At 46.5% G+C, this 24,545-nt stretch overlaps 1 protein-coding gene across 1 annotated transcript in view; it reads left to right on the plus strand.

Annotated features, from left to right (window-relative positions):
* The window catches only part of LOC140203783 (neuronal PAS domain-containing protein 3-like), a 765,293-nt gene that overhangs the window by 180,937 nt on the left and 559,811 nt on the right, over positions 1–24,545 (plus strand). The window lies entirely within an intron of this gene.

Below are 24,545 nucleotides of genomic sequence, written 5' to 3' on the forward strand. Positions count from 1 at the left end.
TCAGCTCGGCACACACTTGAACTGTTTCATAGGGTGTACTTGCTGGAGGCTGGAAGAATGAAGGGGAGGGGGGCAGGATCTCACAGAAAACTATCGAATATTGAGAGCATGAACATCAATTCCTCGAACTTCTGGTAATTGCATCCCCCTTTCTCCTTCAGCATTCCCATTTCCCTCTCTCATCTCAGCTCCCTACCTGCCCGTCACCTCCCTCTGGTGCTCCTCCCCCTTCCCTTTCTTCCGTGGCCTTCTGGCCCCTTCTACCAGATTCCCCCTTCTCCAGCCCTTTGTCTCTTTCACCAATCGTCTTCCCAGCTCTTTACTTCACCCCTCCCCTCCTCCCGGTTTCACCTATCACCTACCATATAACCATATAACAATTACAGCATGGAAACAGGCCATCTCGGCCCTTCTAGTCCGTGCCGACCACCTTCCTCCCCTTCCCCTACCTTCTTACTCTGACTTCTCACCTCTTTTTTCCAGTCCTGATGAGAGGTCTCGGCCTGAAACGTCGACTGTTTACTCTTTTCCATAGATGCTGCCTGGCCTGCTGAGTTCCGCCAGCATTGTGTGTGTGTTCCTACGAATGTTGGAAGGCCTCGATAGAGTGGATGTTTTCCTGCAGCCAGGGAGTCTAGGACCAGGGGGCTCAGTCTTGGAATTGAGAGGCATCCAGTTAGAACAGAGATGAGGAAAAATTTCTTTAGCCAGAGGGTGGTGAATCTGGGATTCATTGTCACAGACGGGCGTGCAGGCCAAGTCATTGGGTGTATTTATGGTGGAGGTTGATAAGTTCTTGATTATTCAGGGCGTCAAGGGTTACAGGGAGAAGGCAGGACAATGGGGTTGAGGGGATATGATGGATCAGATACTGTGGAACGGCTGAACAGTCTCATTAGGACAAACTCTTAAGTTCTGCTCCTCTGTCTTACAGTCTAAACTCTATGCGAGATATTCCAAATTTGATTTGTGGGATTGGACATTGCAGGCAAGGCCAGCAGGCATTGGCCATCCTTGACTAGCATTACTTGGCACCACGGTACCGTAGCAGTAAGCATGCGGCTATTACTGCGTCAGATATCCGGGCTCAATTCCCGCTGCTGTCCGTAAGGAGTTTGTACATTCTCCCTGTGATCGCGTGGGTTTCCTCCGGGTGCTCTGGTTTCCTCCCACATTGCTGAGGTACATAGGTTAGGGTTTGAATTCTATGTTGGCGGCAGTTACATGGTGACACTTGCAGACCACCCCCTGCTCATCCATAGTCTGTGCCGGTTGCCGACACAAATGACAAGTATCATTGTCCCGATGTACACGTGACAAATAAGGCTATTTTCCCAAAAACTCTGAAGTGCCCTCCAGCAATGATGGCGTGTACGAGTGTGGACAAGATTCCTTAGAAACCAGGCAATTCTGTCACACTCCTGACATGCCTCAGTCCAAAAGCTCGGGGTTCCGAAGTCAAAGACTCAAGGAGCGTCACAGTAATGTAATGCCATTCCAGTGCTAGCCACTGTCTGCAAGGAGTTTGTACATTGAACATGGAAATCTACAGCACATTATAGGCCCTTCGGCCCACAATGTTGTTCTGACCATGTAACCTGCTCTAGAAACTGCCTAGAATTTCCCTACCACAAAGCCTTCTATCTTTCTGAACTCCATGTACCCATCTAAGAGTCTCTTAGACTCTATTGTATCCGCTTCCACCATTTTCACCAGCAGTGCATTCCACACACTCACCACTCTCTGTGTGAAAAACATACCTCTGACATCCCCCTTATACCAGCTTCCAAGCACCTTAAAACTATGACCCCTCATGTTAGCCATTTCAGCCCTGGGAAAAAGGCTACCCACACGATCAGTACCTCCTATCATCTTACACACCTTTATCAGGTCACCTCTCATCCTCCATCACTCCAAGGAGAAAAGGCTAAGCTATTCTCAACCTATTCTCATAAAGCATGCTCCCCAATTCAGGCAACATCCTTGTAAATCTCCTCTGCACCCTTTCAATAGTATCCACATCCTTCCTGTGGTGAGGTGACCGGAACTGAACACGGTACTCCAGTCCTCCAGGTTTGGGGGTTCTCCTCATGATCGCATGGATTACCTCCAGATGCTCCAGTTTCCTCCCACATTCCCAAGATGTACGGGTTAGTCGGTTAATTGGTTACGTGGATGTAACTGGGCAGCATACTCATTGGGGTGGATGGGCCTGTGACCATACTGTATCCTTAAGTAAAAAAATATATATACTTTTTTCTCAGTGGGTGGCAATCAGCTCGAGCATAGGTTTAAAAAGAGCTTGGGTGCTTTTCATTCTTTTCTCAGTGGGCAGCAAACAGCTCAGAGCCAATAAAAAGAAATGAGATTTAAGCGGAGCGGTCACTGTTGGAGTGGGGCATTGTTAGAGTGCTCCGGCTTTGGCTCAATAGGCTTGGGCAAGCAGAGAGGAGCTTCCAAGTAAGTAAGTGAGAAAGTTTCTAGTAATTTTTTTTTCTTTTTCTCTTAGTACATAGCTAGGGAGCTGAGAATGGATCCAGAGGCAGTGGTATGTTGCTTGTGGGATATTTGAAAGGAGCCTGTATGTCCTCCATGTGGAATGTGTGGGTTTTCCAAGGGAGATCTGGTTTCCTCCCATAGTCCAAAGATGTACTGGGTAGGTTCACTGATCATTGTAAATTGTCCTGTGGTTAGGTTAGGGTTAAATCAGAGATTCTTCCAAGAAGAGCGCAACCTTGTTGTAGGGTTTGGAGACTCGTGTGCCTCAATGACCTACAGAGCTATTTTGGTTGGGGGCTGGGCCTTGTGCTTTGGCTCTTGGTAGGGTCACCCTTGCCAAACAGGTCAAAGGGTAGAGGTCAGACTAAGAGTGGTCCACCAGTCCTCCAGGTTCGGGGGTTCAGCTCTGGGCTAACAACCCTGACTGGTCAAACAAATCTGTTACGGAAACAGCAACGAAGAATCCTTCTACATCTGAGTGCGTCGGTATTCCCAAGTCTCCACCCGGGACTTGCATGACTGTCAGAAGTGAAAGCCGAGAGGAAGCTACTGACACGATGAAGGAAGCCCTGAACTCCGACAGAGATGGACGACCCTCATTGCTGCCCCAAACGCCAGTGGCACAACGGGCAGTAAGTAAATAAATCACGGTTGTCAGGCGTTGCTGGGGCAGTGCGGCTCGAAGGGGCAGATGGACCTACTCTGTGCAATATTGCAAAATAATTAAGAAAAGAAAAGTAACCTGGGATCAGAATCAAGGAGCTGCACGGCCCCTCCTTCAGCAGTCGAATGGGAAAACAGTGAAAAGACTTGGAGACTTGATGAGAAACCATCCCATCTGAGCAGCATGGAATTTAGCCTGAGGACAAAATGGCCCTGGAGGGAGAATATTGCAAAATCAACAGAACAATAGCAGGGTGTGAATCAGAAAACAACAGCAGTGTATTCCAGAGAACAATATTGAAAACATGAGTTCTAGAGTCACGCACGAGAGTCTCCAGAGTTGAGAGTCTGCAGAAAATGGTGTGAAAACCGGGAAATAAAAACGTCCAGTGAGCAGCAGTTCTGTAGACGAAAGTGCCTCGTTAATTAGATTAGATTAGATTATGAGGACACACAGTCCTCCTTTATTGTCATTTAGTAATGCATGCATTAAGAAATGATACAGTGTTCCTCCAGAATGATATCACAGAAATACAAGACAAACCAAGACTAAAAACACTGACAAAAACCACATAATTATAACATATAGTTACAACAGTGAAAAGCAATACCGTAATTTGATAAAGAACAGACCATGGGCATGGTAAAAAAAAGTCTCAAAGTCTCTCAAAAGTCCCATCATCTCACGCAGACGGTTGAAGGGAGAAACTCTCCCTGCCATGAGCTTCCAGCGCCGCAAACTTGCCGATGCAGCGCCCTGGAAGCACCCGACCACAGCCGACTGTTGAGTCCGTGCGAAAACTTCGAGCCTCCAACCAGCCCTCCGACACTGAGCACCGAACACCATCTCTGCCAAGTGCTTCGACCCCGGCCATGGCAACAGGCAATAGGCAAAGCCAAGGATTTGGGGCCTTCCCCTCTCGCACAGTAGTGAGAGAGGTCAGATGAGAATGGCCAGACTGGTTCAAACTGACAGGAAGGTGACAGTAAAGGCTGATTTATACTTGTGCATACTAGCTTATGCCGTAGCCTACGCAAGTGGGCTACGGCATTGTGAGCATTTATATCTGTGCATTGGTATGTCTGCGTCGCTCTGCAATTCAACGTTAGTTGGCGATGGGGTTTCTATGCCACTGTGTTGAGTTTCTTTGTGTTGAAACTCAACACGAAGAAACACAAACTTCAAACAATGGCGACTAAAACTGAAGGAGGGTGAATTTTCTGTATGTTCAGTGTAGCTTCACTTAACAGAATCAGGAAGTTTGAGCCAAAATTGATTTGTCCAAAAAAATCGTTACGTACACGCATGTGCACGTCACGCATGCGCACACACCTGCCCGCGCAAGGCTTCGTGGTCATGGTAGTCATTCTTGGGGTAAACACAAGTTTAAAGCGAGCGTCTTTTTTCATAAAAAGTGAAAATCCTCTTTCGCTTAACGAAAACAGGTACTAATGTAGGTCTTTCGTAAAAGCGAAATGTCATAAAGAGAACGTTCAGAAAGCAGGGGACACCTGGTACTCAGAGACTGGCAATCACCATTCGAGTTTTAGTTTCAGGTGGAAGTCAACAGGCTGTAGCAGCTAGCTGCAAACTGGCGTCAAGCGCAGGGTCCTCCATAATTTCGGAGGTCCGTAAAGCTTTATAGAAAGCATTGCAGCCAGAGTTCCTTCCCTGCCCTTCAGTCGCCCAATGGGAAGCTATTGCAGCGTAGGAGGAAATGTGATGCTACCAAACGGACCAATCACACTGTGATGCCGCGACGCATAGTTACATTTTGGGAGAGGTGCACGTTAGGCTACGGCGTAGAGCTCAGCGTAGATACAGCGTAGGGTTCACGGCTACGGCGTATATTTGACACGCAAGTATAAATCAGCCTTAACTCAAACAGCCACACTTTACAACAGTGATGTGCAGAAGAGCATCTCTGAACATACAACACATCGAAACTTGAAGTGGACGGGCTACAGCAGTAGAAGACAACGAACATACATTCAGTGGCCACTCTATTAGTTACAGAAGGTGTAACAGCTGGTCTATTGAAAGGCCTCAATAGACTGCATGTGGAGAAGATGTTTCCTGTGGTGGGGGAGTCTTGCAGCAGAAGACACAGCCTCAAAATAGAGGGTGTCCTTTTATAATGGGGAAGAGGAGGAATTTCTTTAGCTAGAGAGTGGTGAATCTGTGGAATTCGTGGCCACAGGCAGCTGTCGAGGCCAAGTCTTTATGTATATTTAAGGGAGAGGTTGATAGATTCTTGATCAGTCAGGGCATGAAGAAATATAGGGAGAAAGCGGGAGATTGGGACTAAGAGGAAAATTGGATCAGCCATGATGAAATGGCGGAGCAGACTCGTTGGACCAGATGGCTTAATTCTGCTCCGATATCTTATGCTCTTATGGTCTCATGTGTTCTAGTCAGCCGTAATAAAATGAATCAGGGTTGTATAGGGTGACGTATATGTACCTTGATATTAAAATTTACTTTGATGTGTTGCTTGGAGGGCAACTTCAAGGTGCTTGTGCTTGTCTGTGCTTTTTCTGCCCAGGTAGCTGTCTAATTAAAATTTAAAATGCAGTAGAAGCTTAAGATCTGTGGAGGAGAGTAAGGGGCATTTACTCTGTTTGGCTCTGCTGATGCTGTCTCTAATATCTAGTAACATGAGGAAAGGAATTGTAGCAGCAGAGATGTGGTTTTTGAGGAGGATGCAAAGAATATCATGGACGAAACGAATATCTAACGAGGATGTCATGAACAGAGCAAGCACAAAAAGAGAAATAATGTATGAGATCATGAAAAGGCAACGTGACTTCATTGGACATGTGATTAGGAAAGAGGAGTTAGAAAACACGGTAATTATGGGAAAGATTGAAGGGAAGAAAGCAAGACAAATGATGATGGAGACAGCGGCCAGAGAACTGGAAATGAATACCAATGAATTGATCCACTTGACCCGAAACAGGAGTGTGTTGGCCATGGCAGTCAAAGCTCAAACTGGGCACGGCACCTGATGATGATGAGGATGATGATGCTGCCTGACCTGCTGAGTATTTTCAGCATTTTACTGTTTCTCCTTGAGCTACCTGGTTAGACTGCTGGAAACAGAGGGTCAGAGCGAGGAGCCAATGTTTTAGGTTAGTGACCTTTCTTCAAAACTGGAGGAGTAAGGAAACAAATGTATTTTCGTGATTTAGAGATACAGCACGTTAACGGTCCTACCTGCCCAACGTGCTCGTGCCGCCCGATTGCACACGTGTGCCCAATTAATGTACTAACCCGTGCATCTTCTGAATGGAAACTGGAGCTCCTGGAGGAAGCCCACGCCATCACGGGGGGTGAAACGTATGAACTCCTGACAGACCAGCGGGCGGAAACGAACCTGGACTGCTGGCACCGTAATAGTGTATGGGGTGTCAGGGAGGGGTAGCAGCTCTGGTGGGGGAACATGTCGCGTCCTTTTCAGGGTGGTTAGTCCACCTTTGGTCTCCACCTGACACTCAGCTCTCACCTGTGGTTCCCCAGTAGCTGTTTGCATGCGACAGCGGCCACACCCCGGGCAACGGCTTCGACAAGCCGGCTAAACCAGGTGAGGGTAGCCGATGGGTCTCAAACCCTCGGTGAGATAGGGAGTTGTCTATCCCAGCATGTGAAGACAGACTCCGGCGGATTGAGCGGACGAGACCAATGGAAGGTCCAACGGTCAAGAAGGCGGTCTCTGCAAGCGTCGTGGAATGTGTAGAGCAGGACAAGACACAGAAGACGTCCTGGTCATCCACTGCGCCTAGTCCCATCTCCAGCCGTCTAGACTCTGTCTTGCCACTGGACCCAGATGGGAATTGGGAAGAGAGAGTGAGACTGACGCTGCGCAACTCTCCCTCACTTAAATCCAAATCACGCGCTAGTCTCGACACCATCATAATGGTGTCGAGCTCCTCATCGGCGTCGATGATGGATGAACAATAGTGTTACGCGAACGGCTACACTGTTGGAAGATGGTGCCAGAGAACTTTGTTCGATGCTGCCAGATAATGTTGGATTGGTTTCTCTCTGCCTCTTGCTTGATGCTGGCTGGAGGATGGTGCCAGAGTCCTGGGCCTTGGGCAAGTTTTAACCAACATGGTTTGTGGACTGGACTCTGTAGTTCACGACATGGTGTGTTTCTGGTTTCTGGTTGCTCCTTTCTCGTTGCTATTTTGTGCAATTCTGATCAGGGCAGACTGGCTCTGCGGCCTACAGTCAATGAACGACACAGTGCTAGATTGAACTGAACTGAACTAAACCGACCATTTCTGGGCCATCTCAATGACTTTGTGGTTTGATGTTTTTGCCATTTGCGTGATTTGTTTTTTTTTTTTTTTGCGTGCTGGGGATTTGATTTTTCTCTTTCAAACGGTATTTCTTTGTTTCGTGGCTGTCTGTGGAGAAGACGAATTGCAGGGTTGTATCCTACATGCATACTTTGATAATAAATGTAGTTTGGATCTCTGAATCTTTTGCACTACTGTCTCGCCCCTACGAAGGGTGCAGAGAGGGGAAAGTGTGAAGGCGTGGAAAGGAACTGAACGAGTTTGCGAGGAGATTTAGTAGAGGCGAACAGGATCGTGACGGTTTTCGGGGGGTAGATGGAGGGGAGCTGTTCCACATTATCAGATGCTTCAGATGGTGGGAAAACTTTGGGCTGGAAGTGAATGTGAGAAAAATCATTTTTATGCAGAGAGCGCTGATAATTTGGAATTCTCTGCCTCTAGAGTTAGGGGGAATATGCAAATCAAAGCCTCCTAATGTGGACTGGACACACCTAGGCAGAGAATATTATGCAGAATGCGACAGGATTGTTCAACTAGGCGTTGGCCGAGACACAGTGGGCTAAATAACATACTCTTTGATTTCCTTCAAGACTATTACTGAGCTAATTGGTATTTTTAATGATAAAAATACACATTTTTCCCCTTAATTTCCAGATTTATTTAATGAACTCAATTTAAATTCCTCATCTGTAATAGTAGCAGTTAATCTCAGTGTTTCAGTTGTAAGCATGATGAATTAACCAGCGTCTTGTAGTGTAAAGTGGTTCTCAGAACCCCTCATCTTTCTTCAGAAGAAACCCCTCTGCACTTTCTCTGCCTCTTGGAGAGAACGAAGAATTTTCGTGGTTTCATATAGGTCCTAAGAAAGTTCCGAAATGATTTTGTATTGTGGCCGATTGGAACACAAAAAATTGCGAGCAGTAGGCCACTTGACCGCTCAGGCCTGCCCTGCCATTCAATATCATCATGACTGATCTACGTCAAAGTGTACAGAAACATGCCTTCTGGCTCACTGAGTTCACGTCAACCAAGCTTCCCATCTAAGGTGATTCCCTTTGTTCTTATTTGCCCCATACCTTTAAACCAGGGGTTCTCAATCCCTTGCTTAATGGTATTGGTCAGACGGTGGGTGAAAAAGTTGTCCCTCAGGTTCCTACTAATTCTCTCCCTTCTCACACTCAACCTGTCCCTCCTAGTTTTTGATTTTTTTAACCTTGAGTAAAAGACTGCACATTTACAAGGATCACACACAAAAAGGGCTGGTGAACGCAGCAGGCCAGGCAGCATCTATGGGGAGGTACAGTCGACGTTTCGGGCCGGAACCCTTCGTCATCTGCAGATTTCCTCGTGTCTACATTTACAAGGATGTTGCCAGGACTGGAGGGTCCTGAGTTATGAGGAAAGTTTGAATAGGTTAGGACTTGATTCCATAAAAGACTGAGGGGAGATTTGATAGAGGTATACAAAGTTATGAGGGGTATAGATAGGGTAAATGCAAGCAGACTTTTTCCACTGAAGTTGGGTGGGACTAGGTCATGGGTTAAGGGTGAAAGGTGAAAAGTTTAAGGGGAAAGTGTGGAATGAGCTGGCAGTGGTAGTGGTGCATGTGAGCTTCCGTTCAACATTTTAGAGAAGTTTGGATAGGTATGTGGATGGTAGGGGTATGGAGGGCTGTGGTCCCAGTGCCGGTCGATGAGAGTAGGCAGTTTGAATGGCTCAGCATTTATTAGATGGGCCAAAGGGCATGTTTCTGTGTTGTACGTTTCTATGTCTCTATGACTGTATTCGCTGAAGCTATGGCCCTTGCCAGGTAGCATAGTGGTTAGCACAACGCTTTACAGTACCAGTGACCTGGGTTCAATTCCCGCCACTGCCTGTAAGGAGTTTGTACATCCTCCCTGTGACCGCGTGGGTTTCCTCCGGGTGCTCTGGTTTCCTCCCACAGTCCAAAGATGTATGGGTTAGTTGGTTAATTGATTACATAGGTGTAATTGAGCGGTGCAGCTACGTTGGGCCAGAAGGGCCTGTTACCATATTCTATCTCTGAATGAAGTTCAAAATACAATTATTATGGAAGTATGTATACTATACACAACCCCCATGGACAAGCATTTTAGTTCCAATTCCCATTCCCGTTCCAACTTGTCGATCCATGGCCTCCTCTTGTGCCAAAGTGAGGCCACCCTCAGACCAGAGGAGCAACACCTTGTATTCCCTTTGGGTTGCCTCCAACCTGAGGGCATGAATATCCATTTCTCCTTTGGTAAAAAATACCTTTCCCTCCTCACCTGCCTATCACCTCCGCCTGGGTCTTCACCTCCTTCCCTTTCTCCCATGGTCCTTCCTCTCCAGCCCTTTGCCTTTCCCACCCACCCAGCTTCACCCATCACCTTCCAACTATCCTCCTTCCCTTCCCCCCACCTTTTTATATTGTCTTTTCTTCCCCCTTCCTTTCCGTCCTGAAGAAGGGTCTCGGCCCGAAACTTCGGCTGTTTATTCATTTCCACAGACGCTAGCTGAGCTGCTGAATCCTCCAGCACTTTGTGTGTGTTACAGCCTTGGAATCCTCCTTCCTACAGGCAGCACCAAACTCAAAGAAACTCAATAGAACCCATTAAAAAAGACCTGTTTCGTGTTCTTACGGGCAATCGTCCTGGACTTCACGCATTCCCTGCTGCTTCCACAATCGAGGCACTGCTGTTGTGAGATTGGGAAGAGAGGGATTTGAGGGCGTGGAGACTGAGCAGAGAATTGAGATAATAGATTCCCAGCAAGAGCAACCGGCAAGCGACAGGCCTGACTGTTGATCCAGTGGCGATGAGCAGAGCGATCGCTATCGCTTGCTGTGACCCTTGGATGATCCCTCTGTGTAGCATTCAGCGATGAGATCGGGGACTTTAACTCCTTCACCTCTCATGAACAGGAACCGAGTCGGGATTCAATTAACTCACGGTCCGAAGAACTCTGCAAGGAACTGACCAGGAGTATGAAGCAGAGGAGGGTCAAATCTTCCTTCCAAGCCTAGCCAGCCTCTCTTCCTCCCCTGAGATAAAATTAATTTGTAAATTCATCTAGTCATAACTTCTGAGTAAAGGCTTTAATAATATTATTAAATCCAGTACTTGCTGCTTAAATAACCTTTCATTATGAAATAAGGTTATCAAATCTTGGTGTCCTGGTATCTGTTCACTTGTTCTCTGTGGATCTAATGCTTCAGGATACATGATTTCAACTTATGCATATTTTTGGAAGGTATCCCTTCCGTGTAACTCAAGATTTAGTCATAATTGACACAAAATGCTGGAGGAACTCAGCAGGTCAGGGAGTATCTATGGGAAGGAAGTAAACAGTCGATGTTTCAGGCTGAGACCCTTCATCGGGCGCCTGCAGATTTTCTCAACTTTGTGATTTATATTCCACTGTGAAGTCGCTTCGAGGGATGCCTGCCCTGAGGAAGATCAAATCTTCCCTTCGACGGAGGTTTGGTGAAGTCCTCTCTCGCTGCTCCCCCTCTGTGATCTCTGCCACCCTCCTGACGCGGGGTCTCGGCCCGAAACATCGACTGGTTACTTTTTACCATAGGCGCTGCCCGGCCTGCTGAGTTCCTCCAGCATTTTGTGTGTGTTGCTCTGGATTTCCAGTATCTGCAGACTTTCTGCAGACCAGGTGGCAGTGATGCCAGTTGAGAGGGTAGGTGGTGGCTTGCATCACACATCTGACTGGAGGAGATGCAGAGACCAAGAATGAGGATAGAGGACAGAGAAGTAGGATTAGACAGACCTTGCAAATCCATACACTCCAACTCTTTTGTCACAAGTGGAAGGTATGCCATAATCCCACTGGTTGTGAAGTTGATTTTTGCTTAAGTGTCTTCCTACCACTAAACATATCTATACTAACCCCCCCCCCGCCCCAAACTTTCTGCAAGGATCACTCCCTCTGCGAATCCCTTGTCCATACGGCCCTCCCCATTAATCTCCATCCAGGGCCCCAAACAGTCCTAAAGACAAAATAATTTGCAGATGCTGGGGTCACTTCAACTCTGCTTCTCACTCACATTCAGATATGTCCACACATGGCCTCCTCTACTGCCATGATGAGGTTAAACTCAGGTTGGAGGAGCAACACCTCATATACCATCTGGGTAGTCTCCAGCCCCTTGGTATGAACATAGAATTCTCCAACTTCCGGTAATTCCCTCCCCCTCCCTTCCTCTATCCCTATGTCACTCTGCCCCCTCCCCCCGCTGTCTATCACCTCCCTCATGGTTCCACCTCCTTCTACTACCCATTGTGCTTTCCCCTATTCCTTCTTCACCTTTCCCGCCTATCACCTCCCTGCTTCCCTTCCCCCACCCCTTTATCTTTCCCCTTACTGGTTTTTCACCTGGAACCTACCAGCCTTCTCCTTCCCACCCTCCCTCCACCTTCTCTATAGGGCCTCTGCCCCGTCCCTCTACAGTCCTGATGAAGGGTTCCGGCCCGAAACGTCGACCGATCGTTTCCACGGATGCTGGCCGACCTGCTGAGTTCCTCCAGCGTGTTGTGAGTGTTCCCCAAACAGTCCTTCCAGCTGAGGCAACCTGCTGGGGTCCGTCTATTGTGTCCGGTGCTCCCGATGTGGCCTCCCCTATATCGGTGAGACCTGTTGTACATTGGCAGATCACTTCGTCGAGCACCTCCGCTCCATCCGCCAAAAGCAGAACTTCCCGGAGGCTAAACATTTTAATTCCATTTCCCGTTCCCGTTCTGATATGTCAGTCTCTTGTACCACAATGAGGCCACCCACAGAGTGGAGCAGCAAAATCTTATATTCCATCTGGGTAGCCTCCAACCTGATGGCATGAATATTGATTTTGTTAAACAAACACGCCCACTCTGACCTTTTACTTCTTCTCAGCTGCTGATTTCTTCCCTCCGGGCCTGTCCTCCGTCCCTTTCTCCTGTGGTGCACTCTCCTCTCCTATCAGATTCCTACTTCTCCAGTCCTTAACCTTTCCCACCCACCTTCCCTAAGGACAGGTGTGCTGGCTTTGGAGAGGGTCCAGAGGAGGTTCATGAGAATATTCTTGGGAGCTATCAAATGCTCCTTATGCGTTAACCCTTTCGTTCCTGGAATCATTCTCGTCTACGTCCTCTGGGCCCTTTCCAACGCCACCATATCTTTTCTTAGGTAGAGGCCCCAAACTGCTCACAATACTCCAAGGACAGTCTGACCGGTGCCTTATAAAGCCTGAGCCTTACACCTTTGCTGTTGTATTGTAGTCCTCTCAAAATGACTACTAACATTGCAATTGCCTTCCTCACCATCCATTCAACCTGTCTGTCTGTTTAGGACAGAGATGAGGAATTTCTTTAGCCGGAGAGACGAGCATCTGAAGAAATTATTTCCAAAGATGTCTGTGCAGGCCAAGTCTTTGAGTATATTTAAAGTGGAGGATGATACGCTCTTGGTTAGTCAGGGCGTCAAAGGTTAATGTGAGAAGGCAGGAGAATGGGGTTGAGAGGGATAATAAATCAGCCATGATGGAATGGTGGAGCGAGTGGCCTAAATATTCTCTGCGGTCTAAGGGTCAAAGTGCTCATGTCCACTGCTACGGCTTCTATAAGACTCTTGAATGGGGCTTTCATAGGTCATAGGTGAACTTTTGACCTCACAATCTACATCGTCATGGTTCCGATAATTGCCCCCCTCACCTTCAACATTCCCCATTCCTATTTCCCCCTCATCCTATCTCCTTACCCGGCCCTCACCTCCCTCTGGTGCTCTTCCATAGTCCTCTCTCCAGCCCTTTATCTCTTTCACCATTCAACTTCCCACATCTTTACTTCCCCCTCTCCCCCGCTCCCGGTTTCACCCATCACCTACCGGCTTGTACTTCTTCCTCCCCTCCCCCCAGCTTCTTACTCTGACCTCTCCTCGTTCCTTCCCAGTGCTGGTGAAGGGCCTTGGACTGAAATGTCAGCTGTTTACTCTTGTCCATAGATGCTGCCTGACTTGTTGAGTTCCTCCACCATTTTGTGTGTGCGTGCATGTGTGTGTGTGTGTGTGTGTGTGTGTGAATGTGTGTGTGTGCCTGCTTGCGTATGTGCATATGTGTGTGTGACTCTGTGTGTGTGCGTGTGTATGTGTGTGCATGCGTATGTGCGTATGTGTGTGTGTGTGCGTGTGTGTGTGTGTGTGTGCGTGTGTGTGTGTGTGTGTGTGTGTGTGCGCATGTGTGTGTACGTGCATATGTGTGTGTATGTATGTGTGCATGTGTGTGTGTGTCTCTGTGTGAGTATGTGTGCGTGTGTGTGTATGTGCGTGCGTGCGTACGTACGTACGTGTGTGTGTGTGAGTGTGCGCACGCATGTTGCTTTGGCTTTCCAACATCTGCAGATTTTTTCGAGTTTGTCATGATCCTGATTGCCTGCCCGTGTGCACTTTCTCTATAACTATATCCTGTATTCTGTTCAGGCTTTTAAGAATATGTAGTACCTTGTTGAGTTTCTATTTTGAAATGATCTGTATTGAAACTAAGATGTTCCACTGTATTTTGGTGTGTGTGAGAGTAATATTAAAAAAAATCCTGAGCACTCACTTCACAAGAGAGTGCTCTCAAACAGAGTGCACTACCTGACTTCATACAGTTTGATCTAAATTCCCTGCGCCGCAGAGTCAATAGGAGCCCTAATGATAACTGAGAATGAAAGGCGTTCATCAGACTGAACCCTGCAGTTGGGATCTCCTCTCCTGCTGTGTGTTTGCTTAGCTGACTCTGTACCTACATTATTGCTGGTTGGTAGGAAGCCAGATCTCCTGGTGTTTTATAAATGGAGCATTATTACCAGCCCTGTACAACATCTGCTATGGAAGAGCAGCGAGGATAATTGTTACTGCTTCCCAGAAAAAGTCGATTCCTCCTGGCTGTACTGAAGCCTTCTCCTGGCTGTACCTTAAAGCAGGAGCAGCAGTCCTGATCTCCGAATCCAAACCAGAAACAGGTTTATTATCACCGGCTCGTGTGATGTTAATTTTGTTCTTTATGCAAGGACAAAAATTTGGTGTCAATTACAAATGTAATAGTGCAGGAATTTTGGGGGCATAGTTCAACATTCAAAGTAAATTTAATATCAATGTATTTATTTTACTGAGATACAGCATGGAACAGGCCCTTCGGCCATCTCAAGCCCTGCCACCCAGCAATCCCCGATTTAATCCGAGACTAATCACGGGACAATTTACAATGACTAATTAACCCACCAACCAGTACGTCTTTGGACCTTGGGAGGAAACCAGAGCACCCAAAGGAAACCCACGCACAGAGGTTGCGGGGATATCGCACAAGCACCTTCCAGCCAAGGTTCAAGGTTCATTTTACTGTCAAAGTATGCATGTACACTACACCTCTGGTATTTGTCTTCTCCAGGTAGCCACAGAATACCCATGAGAAAGTAAAAAAGAAACAAAACTCGCTGGTCTTCAGAATCCCCGAACCCCTCCCCGCCAAAGAAAAAGCAGTAATAATATCAATCCCCGACCGCCTCCCCACAGAAGAAAAAGCAGCAACAATAACAATCCCTGACCCTTTCCCCGGCAGAAGCAAAAGCAGGAACAATACCTATCCCTGACCCCCTCCCCCACAAAAATAAAGCAGCAAAATAACAATCCCCGACCCTCTTCCCCGCAGAAAAAACAGCAACAATAAAATCACCGACCCTCTCACTCACAGAAAAAAAGGCAGTGGTGGGAATTGAACCCAGGTCACCTGTATTGTTAACCAATGTGCTATGACACTACCATGCCACCTATGTGTCACCATAAACAACCCCTGAGGTTCAGTTAGCGTAGTTGTTAGCATAATGGTAATACAACGCAAGTGACTTAAGTTTAGTTCCCGCCCCTGTCCATAAGGAGTTTTTACGTTCTCCCTGTGATTGCGTAGGTTTCCCTCTGGGAGCTCCGCTTTCCTCCCACATTCCCAAGACATATCAGTTGGTGGGTTAATTGGTCCATGGGTGTAATTGGGCGACGCGGACCCGTTGGGCCCGAAGGTGGTGTATCCGTGAATACATAGATAGATGCATGATGAGGTGCTGTTCTTGCGCGCAATGGTGGTGTAGCCATTAGCGCGACACTGCTACAGCTCAGGGCGCCACAGTTCAGAGTTCAATCCCAGCATCCTCTGTAAGGCGTCTGTACGTCCTCCTGCTGGAACGCCTGGGTCTCCTCCGGGTGCTCCGGTTTCCTCCCACAGTCCAAAGACGTACCGGTTAGTAGGTTAATTGGTCGCTGTAAATTGTCCTGTGATTAGGCTGGGGTTAAATCGGGGGAATTGCTGGGCAGTAGGGCCCATTCCCTGCTGTATCACAATAAAATAAATTTTAAAAAATTGAAGAATATTTGTGTGAATGTATTGAGATTCCTCTTCTGTTAGGGCATATTCTGAAGTTAGGTTATACAGCAAATATAATTTCACCAGCAACCAGTCCTCAGACCTGAACATGGATTGTAGATTGAATTGAAAATGCAGCTCTGAACAATAGTTTTCCTGGAGCTGTGGACACCAGTTATTTGAAAACCAGACCATGCTGATTAACATTCATTTTGGGTGTCTGGAGAGTGGGTGCATAGAAGGTGGTGTGTGAAGATTATATGTAATTCAAAGGAAGCATTGTAGATACATTGTAACTATAGCATTGTTCAAATCCCATCTGGTGCCTGTAAGGAGTTTGTATGTTCTCCCAGTGTCCGCGTGGGTTTCCTCCTACAGACCAAAGACGTACCAGTTAGTAGGTTAATCGGTCATTGTAAATTGTTCCGTGATTAGGCTAGGGTTAAATCAGGTGATTGCTGGGTGACAGCTCGAAGGGCTGGAAGGGCCAGTTCTGCTCAGTATCTCAATAACTCTAATAGCAGAGGGGAAGAAGCTGTTTCCTGAATCACTGAGTGTACACCTTCAGAATCCTGTACCTCCTCCTTGATGTTATCCTGCGTCATAATGGAACCCTTTGAATTTTTGTAAGGCAGAGATCAATAGATTCCGGATAAGCAAGGAGGTGTTAAAGGCCAGGGGTGTATAGATTGGAGATTGTTTGATGTCATTTCCAGTGCACTAGTGTAAAGCAGAATAGAATAATTGTTATGTACTCCAGATCTGATGCAGCACCAAAAAAACAAACACAATAAGATAAAGAACAAAAACTAATGCGATAAATATGAATGCTTAAGGTAGTTTATACACATAGACTAATTGTATATCAATAAGGTGACGCTAGGCATAGTACATAAGGTGACTGATATGTAATGGGGCAGCATGATAGCATAGTGGTTAGCACAACGCTCTACAGTACTGGCAACCTGGGTTCAATTCCCGTCACTGCCACGTAAGGAGTTTGTACCACGTGGGTTTCCTCTGGGTCCTCTGGTTTTCTCCTGTGGGTTGGTAGGTTAGTTGGTCTTTGTAATTCCAGGGTTAAATTGGTGGGTTGCTGTGCCGTCTATTCCACGCAGTATCTCGTTAAACCGTAGTGGTGTTTGGGAGGGGTTAGTGGCTGGGCTATACTCGAATTGAATGGTGGGCCATTCGTGAGAGGCCTCAAGAGAGAGCCTGCAGATGCTGGAAATCTGAGCAACACACACAAAATGCTGGAGGAGCTCGGTAGGCTGGGCAGCATCTGTGGAAAAGGAACAGTCAATGTTTCGGGCTGAAATTCTTCTCTCCTTTTTTCCCAGTCAAGGAGAAGCGCAGCATGAATTCAGGCCCTTCGGCCCATCTAGACTATGCTGACCGTCGATCAACTATTTACACTGGTCTTACATTAATCCCACTTAATTTTCCCCACACCTCCCACACCTAACACTCCTGGGAGAATTTGTACTGGCCAAGTAATCAACGACCTGTGCATCTTGGGGATGTGGGAAGCTCATGTGGCCATGGGGAGGAAGTGAAAACTGCGCCCAATCAGTGTCAGTGCCACAAGACGGAGGTTCCATCAGCATCACTCCACATGTGCATGGGGGCTTGAGATGGTAGTCATTTCAATGTTGAACTTCATGAATGGTGGACCAGGTTCGATGGACCTAGTGGGCTACACCTACTCTTAATTTGTAGGTTCATTTGTATGTCCTCCTTTACACAAAAAACCCAGGCTGCATTTGAGATCCTCCGAAACATTCAAAGATCAAAGATCAACGTTTTTCGTTAAATATACTCAGTGACCACTTTATTAGGTACACCTGTACACCTGTTTGTTAAAGGAAATATCTAATCAGCCAATCATGTGGCAGCATTAAAGCATGCAGACATGGTCAAAAGGTTCATTTGTTCAGAATGGAGGAAGAAATGTGATCTAAGTCACTCTGAGCATGGAATGATTGTTGATGCCAGATGGGGTGGAGTGAGTATCTCGGAGACTGCTGATCCCCTGGGATTTTCATGCACAACAGTCTCTGGAGTTTACAGAGAATGGTGCAAAAAACAAAAAAAAATCCAGCAAGTGGCTGTTCTGTGGGTGAAAACGCTTGGTTAATGAGAGAGGTCCCAGGAGGATGGCCAGACTGGTTCAAGCCGACAGGAAGGCGACAGTAACTGAAATAACCACACGTTACAACAGTGGTGTGCGGAAGAGCATCCCTGAATGTATAGCACACCAAACCTTGAAATGGATGGGCTACAGCAGCAGAAGACCACAAGCATAGGACTCAGTGACCAATTCATTAGTTACAGGAAATTCTGCAGCTAATAAGTGTCTTTCTTTAGAGGTAGGTTTGTCTTCTCTGGAGTTGGTTGGAGGCCTTTCACTGGTTAGTTGACGTCATTACCCAGAGTGCCCTTGCCTGACTTCTTTCCCTGCTAAAGACCCGTTGAGCAGGCAAGGTGCGTAATGGAATTGGCCTTCTTCATGGGAATCAACTGATGGATAAGAGCCAAAGGCCCTTCAGGAGAAAGGAAGTCCTCGGAGGGAATGTTGCTGAGCACCCAAGCCACAGATCATGTGGTCGTGCCACTCGGCCTACGCGAACGTCCTGAGGCGGTGCGTCTGGAAGATGTCCTTGATGTTGGGGAGGTTTGTGCCTGTGGTGGAGCTGTCTGCATCAGAGTGCTCTCCACCGTACATCTGTAGAAACTGGCTAGCGATTTGCTCGGGTTAGGCTTCTCCCAGTGTCCGCCGTGACCGAGGGCTGGATTCCTTGACAACGAGTGTGCGAACGTCACACATTTAAATTACCCTTTTGTTACCGTCCCCCCATCACAAGGTTCCCTTTGTGTTGCTGCGAGCAGTTCAAAGTTCAGAAGGAAGGAGAAAAACATTTGCTGTGGCAAGGATTTTTTTTTTGGCACGCTTGCCTGTTTTGTTTCCGCTTGCTGGATGGCCAGTCGCAAACTAGCTGGGAGGATCCTTGTGCCTTCTGAAAGTGTGTGTGTGTGTGTGTGAGAGAGAGAGAGAGAGAGAGAGAGAGAGAGAGAGAATGAGAATGAATGAGGATGGGGATGGGGATGGGGAGCTGGTCCCTTCAAGCATTCTCAATTCTGTCCAGCTGGAGGACAAAATACCCTGCTGTCCATCCTTGACATTCAACCATCATCATCTCTGTTCACCAACCAAAGCTCAAAGATCAAAGTAAATTTATTATCAAAGTACATGTGGCACAATGCTAAAGTCTTAGGCATGCACATACAGTTGAAGTCAGAAGTTTACATACACTTTAGCCAAATACATTCAAACTCAGTTTTTCACAATTCCTGGCATTTAATCCTAGAAAACATTCCCTGTCTTACATACATAGTGTCTAAGATTTTTGCCCAATACTGCATTTATCAATGTGGAGCAGAGAGCGATTTTGTAAAGCTGGCTGGAGCAAAAGATGTTGGGATTGGTGAGAGTGGAACACTGTGGGGGTGGGGGGAGGTGGGACAGGTGGCAGAGAAGGGGTGCCAGGGGAAGGGGAGTGGCGTGGGTGCAGACACACCTAGTCCCAAGACACCAGGCAAGGTCATTTTTTTTCCCAAACAATTGTTTAATTAATCATTACAGAATGTGCCTCCGGTGCTCCATGCTCCCTCCCCTCTACCTTCCCCCTTTCCCACTGTCAGTCCACAATAGAGACCCAGATCAGAATCAGGTTTGTCATCACTCACACATGTCATGAAATTAGTTTTTTCTTGTGGGAGCACTACAGTGTAATACATAAAATTACGTGCTTATATGTGCCGAAGACTTTTGCACAGTACTGTACGGGTCACCATATACAACCCTGAGATTTACCTTCTTGCAGGCATACTCAATAAGTCCACGACAGAATCAATGAAAGACCATGCCAACTGGGTGTTCAACCAGAATGCAGAAGACAATAAACTGTGCAAATACAAAGAAAAAGAAATGATAAAAATAAATAAATAGGCAATAAATATCTAGAACATGTGATGAAGAGTCCTTGAAAGTGAGTCCATAGGTTGTGGGAATATTTTGATGATGGGGCAAGTGAAGTTGAGTGAAGTTATCCCCTTTGGTTCAAGAACCTAATGGTTGAGGGGCAATAACTATTCCTGAATCTGGTGGCGTGAGTCCTGAGGCTCCTGACCCCTCTTCCTGATGACAGCAGCAGTCGAGAGCATGTTCTGGGTGGTGGGGGTCCCTGATGACGGATGCTGCTTTCCTGTGACACCGTTTCGTGCAGATGTGCTCAATGGTTGGGAGGGCTTTTCCCAAGACGGACTTGGCTGTAGGATTTTCTGATTGAAGGCCATTAGTATTTCCACACCGGGCTGTGATGCAGACAGTCAATATACTTTCCACTACACATCTATAGAGGTTTGTCAAAGTTTTAGATGTCATGCCAAATATTCACAAACTCGTAAGGAAGTAGAGGTGCCATGTGCTTTCTTTGTAAATGTACTTATGGGCTGGGTCCAACACAGGAGTAAAAGAAATGAGAGGCCATTCAGCCCCTCATACCTGCTCTGTTGTTCTGCAATATGGCTGAGGACCAGAATATAAAAGCAAGGATGTAATGTTGAGTTTTTATAAAGCACTAGTCAGGCCTCACTTGGAGCGTTGTGTGCAGTTTTGGGCTCTTTATCTTAGAAAGGTTGTGCTGAAACTGGAGAGGGAACAAAGGAAGATCACAAAAATGATTCCAGTATTAAACAGTTTGTCACATGAAGAGTGTTTGATGGCTCTGGGCCTGTATTCATTGGAATTTAGAAGAATGAATCTTTATGTATGGTTAAGGCAGAGGTTGATAGATACTTGATCGGTCAGGGCATGAAGGGGTACAGGAAGAAGGCAGGAGACTGGAGCTGAGAGAAAAAATGGATCAGCCATGATGAAATGGTAGAAGAGACTTGACGGGCCGAATGGCCTAATTTTGCTCCTATTTCTTATGGTCATATGCTCTATTACATCTGCCTCGTTGGATTATGATGTAAATTGTCATTTTTCCTGTAGTTTAATTTTCTTTAAGCTTGTTTATATGATTGCAATGTCACTTATTTGTAAATGTTCAGTGGACTCAGTAATTTGGACAATCGACTCTGAATCAGGTTTGTTGTCACTGACATCTGTCATGAAATTTGTTGTTTCGTGGCAGCAGTACAGTGCAATATATAAAAATTACAATAAGTTCCAATGAGAAATAGTAAAATAAATAACTAATGCAAAATGAGAGCCAAGTGATCATGGGTTCGTTGTCCGTTCACTAATCTGATGGCAAAGGGGAAGAGGCTGTTTCAACAATGTTGTGTATGTTCTGAAAATGCAAAGGGGAAAATCCGAAAATCGGAAAACGCAAAGGGGAAATTCTGAAAATGCAAAGGGAAAAATCCCCCCCAATACTCCCCCCACTCACTATACTCAACAGTATTGTGTCTGCTGTGGAGACCTTCAGGTTTCTGGGTGTCACACTCTCCCAGGACCTGAAGTGGACACCCAACGCGGACACTCTTATCAAAAAGGCTCAGCAGAGGTTGTATTTCCTACGTCAACTCAGGAAGTACAACCTGCCTCAGGAGCTGCTGATTCAATTCTATTCAGGAATAATCCAGTCTGTTCTCTGTTCGTCCATCACTGTCTGGTTTGGATCAGCCACCAAACAAGACAAAAATAGACTCCAAAGAACCGTCAGGGCTGCGGGAAGGATTATTGGTGTGAAGCTGCCCTCGATCCAGGACTTCTATGCATCTAGAGTCAGGAAGCAAGCAAGCAGCATCATTGTAGACCCATCACACCCTGGACATCACCTGTTCCAACTCCTTCCTTCTGGTAGGCGTTTTAGATCACTGTATGCCAGGACAAATAGGTACAGGAACAGTTTCTTTCTGTATGCCATCAGTCTTATGAACACTTGAATTTTAGTCTATTATAAACCAAGTCCACCTGTACATACACAGGTAGACCTCATTGTATATAGTTCACGATTATTTGCACTATTGGTTTGTTTGCTTTTTGCTTCTGTACAGTGAGAGCTCAGGGAAACCGGCATCAAATTCCCTGTATGTGTCCACATACTTGGCGATAATAAAGGATTCTGATTCTGAAAATGCAAAGGGGATTATGCTGTTCCGAAATGTTGTATATGCATCTTCAGACTCTGTACCTCCTCCCTGAGAATAATAACGAGACATGGGCAAGTCCTATGTAGTGTTGCTCCTTAATGATGGTAGCTGCCTTCCTGAGGCATTGCATTTTGAAGGTGTCCCCAGTGGTGGGGAGGCTGGTGCCCATGATGGAGCTGGTTGGACTGACAACCTTCTGCACTTTTCTCCAATCCTTTGCGTTGGTGCCTCCCTACCAGACGTTGAAGCTCCCGATGGCGTACCTGTAGAAAGTTGCGAGAGCCTTTGGTGACCTAGCAAATCCCCTAATGAAGTATAGCCGCTGCTGTGCCTTCTTTGTAACTGTATCAATGAGTTTGCCCAGGATTGGTCTTCTGGTAAGATGGCAGCGTATGTCGAAGGTGGCAGATCTCGGGAGCCAAGCAGAGGTGCTTTCTTCAACGACCCAAAGAGAATGCTACTCCAAGAACATCGGGTACTGCGGGGCTACTCCGTCAGTGACCTGCTTGTTAATCAGAGTGGCTGCACTGGTGACGGTGTTGGAGCCGACCAAGGTGTCAAAGGAGTTGGTCGGAATGTCGGAGGAGCCGGTTTGGCTCGCGAGGAGCTGGCGAGGCTGCAGGCCGTGTTGCAGCCAGCTACTCAGAAGCATTGGAGTCGGTGCAGTATAACCGTGGGAGCTTGGCTCGCTCACTTCACTTGCGATCGCAAGACTCTGTTGGACAGAGGTAATGAACGATGCCGCAGGCCTGTTACCCTCGTCAGATGGACGGGCCAGTCGACGTGGGAGCTGCGCAGCCTCAGTTGTAGTGAGAAATAGGCCTCAAGCCTTGGGCTCGCCTGCTGCTGCAGACCAGGTGAGAGTTGCAAAAGTGCCTGAGTGTGGTAGAGCTCAGCCTGGGCCTGGCCTTGCCCATCAGTGCTGCCCTCTTGTGTTCAAGCAGTGGAATGACAGGCTGTACTCTACCAAGATTCTGTACTATCACCTGCTGGGCATTGTCGCTCAGGGTCTTGGACCGTATATATATATATTTTTTTTGAGCGAATATGCTTCTTTGCTGGACATTTTGAATTACGTTACTCACTATTTTTGAATGGTTGCTTGTTATTTTGTTATGTGTGCTTCTGTGCTTTACTCCCAAGTTCAAAGAAATGTCTTGTTTCTATATACGTTATATGGTTATTTACATTATATACATACATAGTTAAATGACAATAAACTTAACCTGACACGCACAGTATTCATTAGGATACCCAAGAATTTTGCATAGTACTGTAGTAATTTTACGTATTGCACTGTATTACTATCGCAAACAAAAACAAATTTCATGACAGATGTGAGTGATGATAAACCTGATTCTGATCTGGGTCTCTATTGTGGACTGAGAGTGGGAAGGGGGACAGGGAGAGAGGAATCATGGTTGGGAAAAGGGGAGGGAGAGGGGAGAGATGTTTTATAATGATCAATGAACCAAATGTTTGGAATCAAGTGACCTCGTCTCAGGACTGGGTGCCTCTGCACCCATGCCAACCCCTCCCCCACCCCTGGCACTCCTTCTTTGCCACCTGTCCCACACCACTCCTGCGGCACTCTAATCCTCACCAATCCCAACTGAGGTAGTGTTCATGGGTTCATTGTCCATTCACAAATCTGATGGCGGAGGGGAAGAAGCTGTTGCTGAAACATTGAGTGTGTATCTTCAGGTTCCTCTCCTTCTTCCTTGATGGTAGCAATGAGAAGAGGGTGATGGTGTCGTTAATGATAGATGCTGCCTTTTTGAGGCATCGCCTTTTGAAGATGCCCTGGATGCTAGGGAGGCTGGTGCCCATGATGGAACTGGCTTTTTCCAATCCTCTGCAAGGTCCCTCCATACCAGACGGTCATGCACAGTACAGCTGGAGAAATTTGTGAATGCCTTTGGTGACGTCCCAGTTCTCCTGAAGACTCCTAATGAAATATTGCTGCTGTTGTATATTTATGGAAGTTCATGGGAGTATGTTGGGATCTAAAGGTATTCCCAGCTGGTTTGTCGTTATTTATAGGAAGTTCCCAAATCTGTGTCAGTTTTTACTGGAGAGTCTGTGTTTTGTGTGTGTATGTGTGAGAGAGAAAGAGATTTTTTGTATGATTGCAAGGCTACGCATCCTTATGGATTGGGAGTTCCTGCAGATTTGTCAGTGTTTAATACTTCAGTAATATTTGAGTAATTGAGTATATATATTGGTTGATTAAGTATTCCTGTTTGTTTAAATAATTCATTAAGCATTATATGTAAAAATAAGTGAATGTCATACAACATCATGGTACCACGTGACACGTGTGCGCCTCGCTTAAAGTAAACACGAAGTTAGACCCTCGTTTCGGACTCCCGAGTCTTCCTTTGAATAAGTTTAATGTTTTGAAGTTACAATATCTGATTATATTATGCTACATGCCCGAGATAGTCATAGTCATACTTTATTGATCCCGGGGAGGAATTGGATTTTCCTGCAAGTAAGTTGTTCATTACACATACTTGTCCACATGACAATAAACTTT

Source organism: Mobula birostris, chromosome 10, assembly GCF_030028105.1.
Source record: "Mobula birostris isolate sMobBir1 chromosome 10, sMobBir1.hap1, whole genome shotgun sequence".
NCBI classification, from domain to species: Eukaryota; Metazoa; Chordata; class Chondrichthyes; order Myliobatiformes; family Myliobatidae; genus Mobula; species Mobula birostris.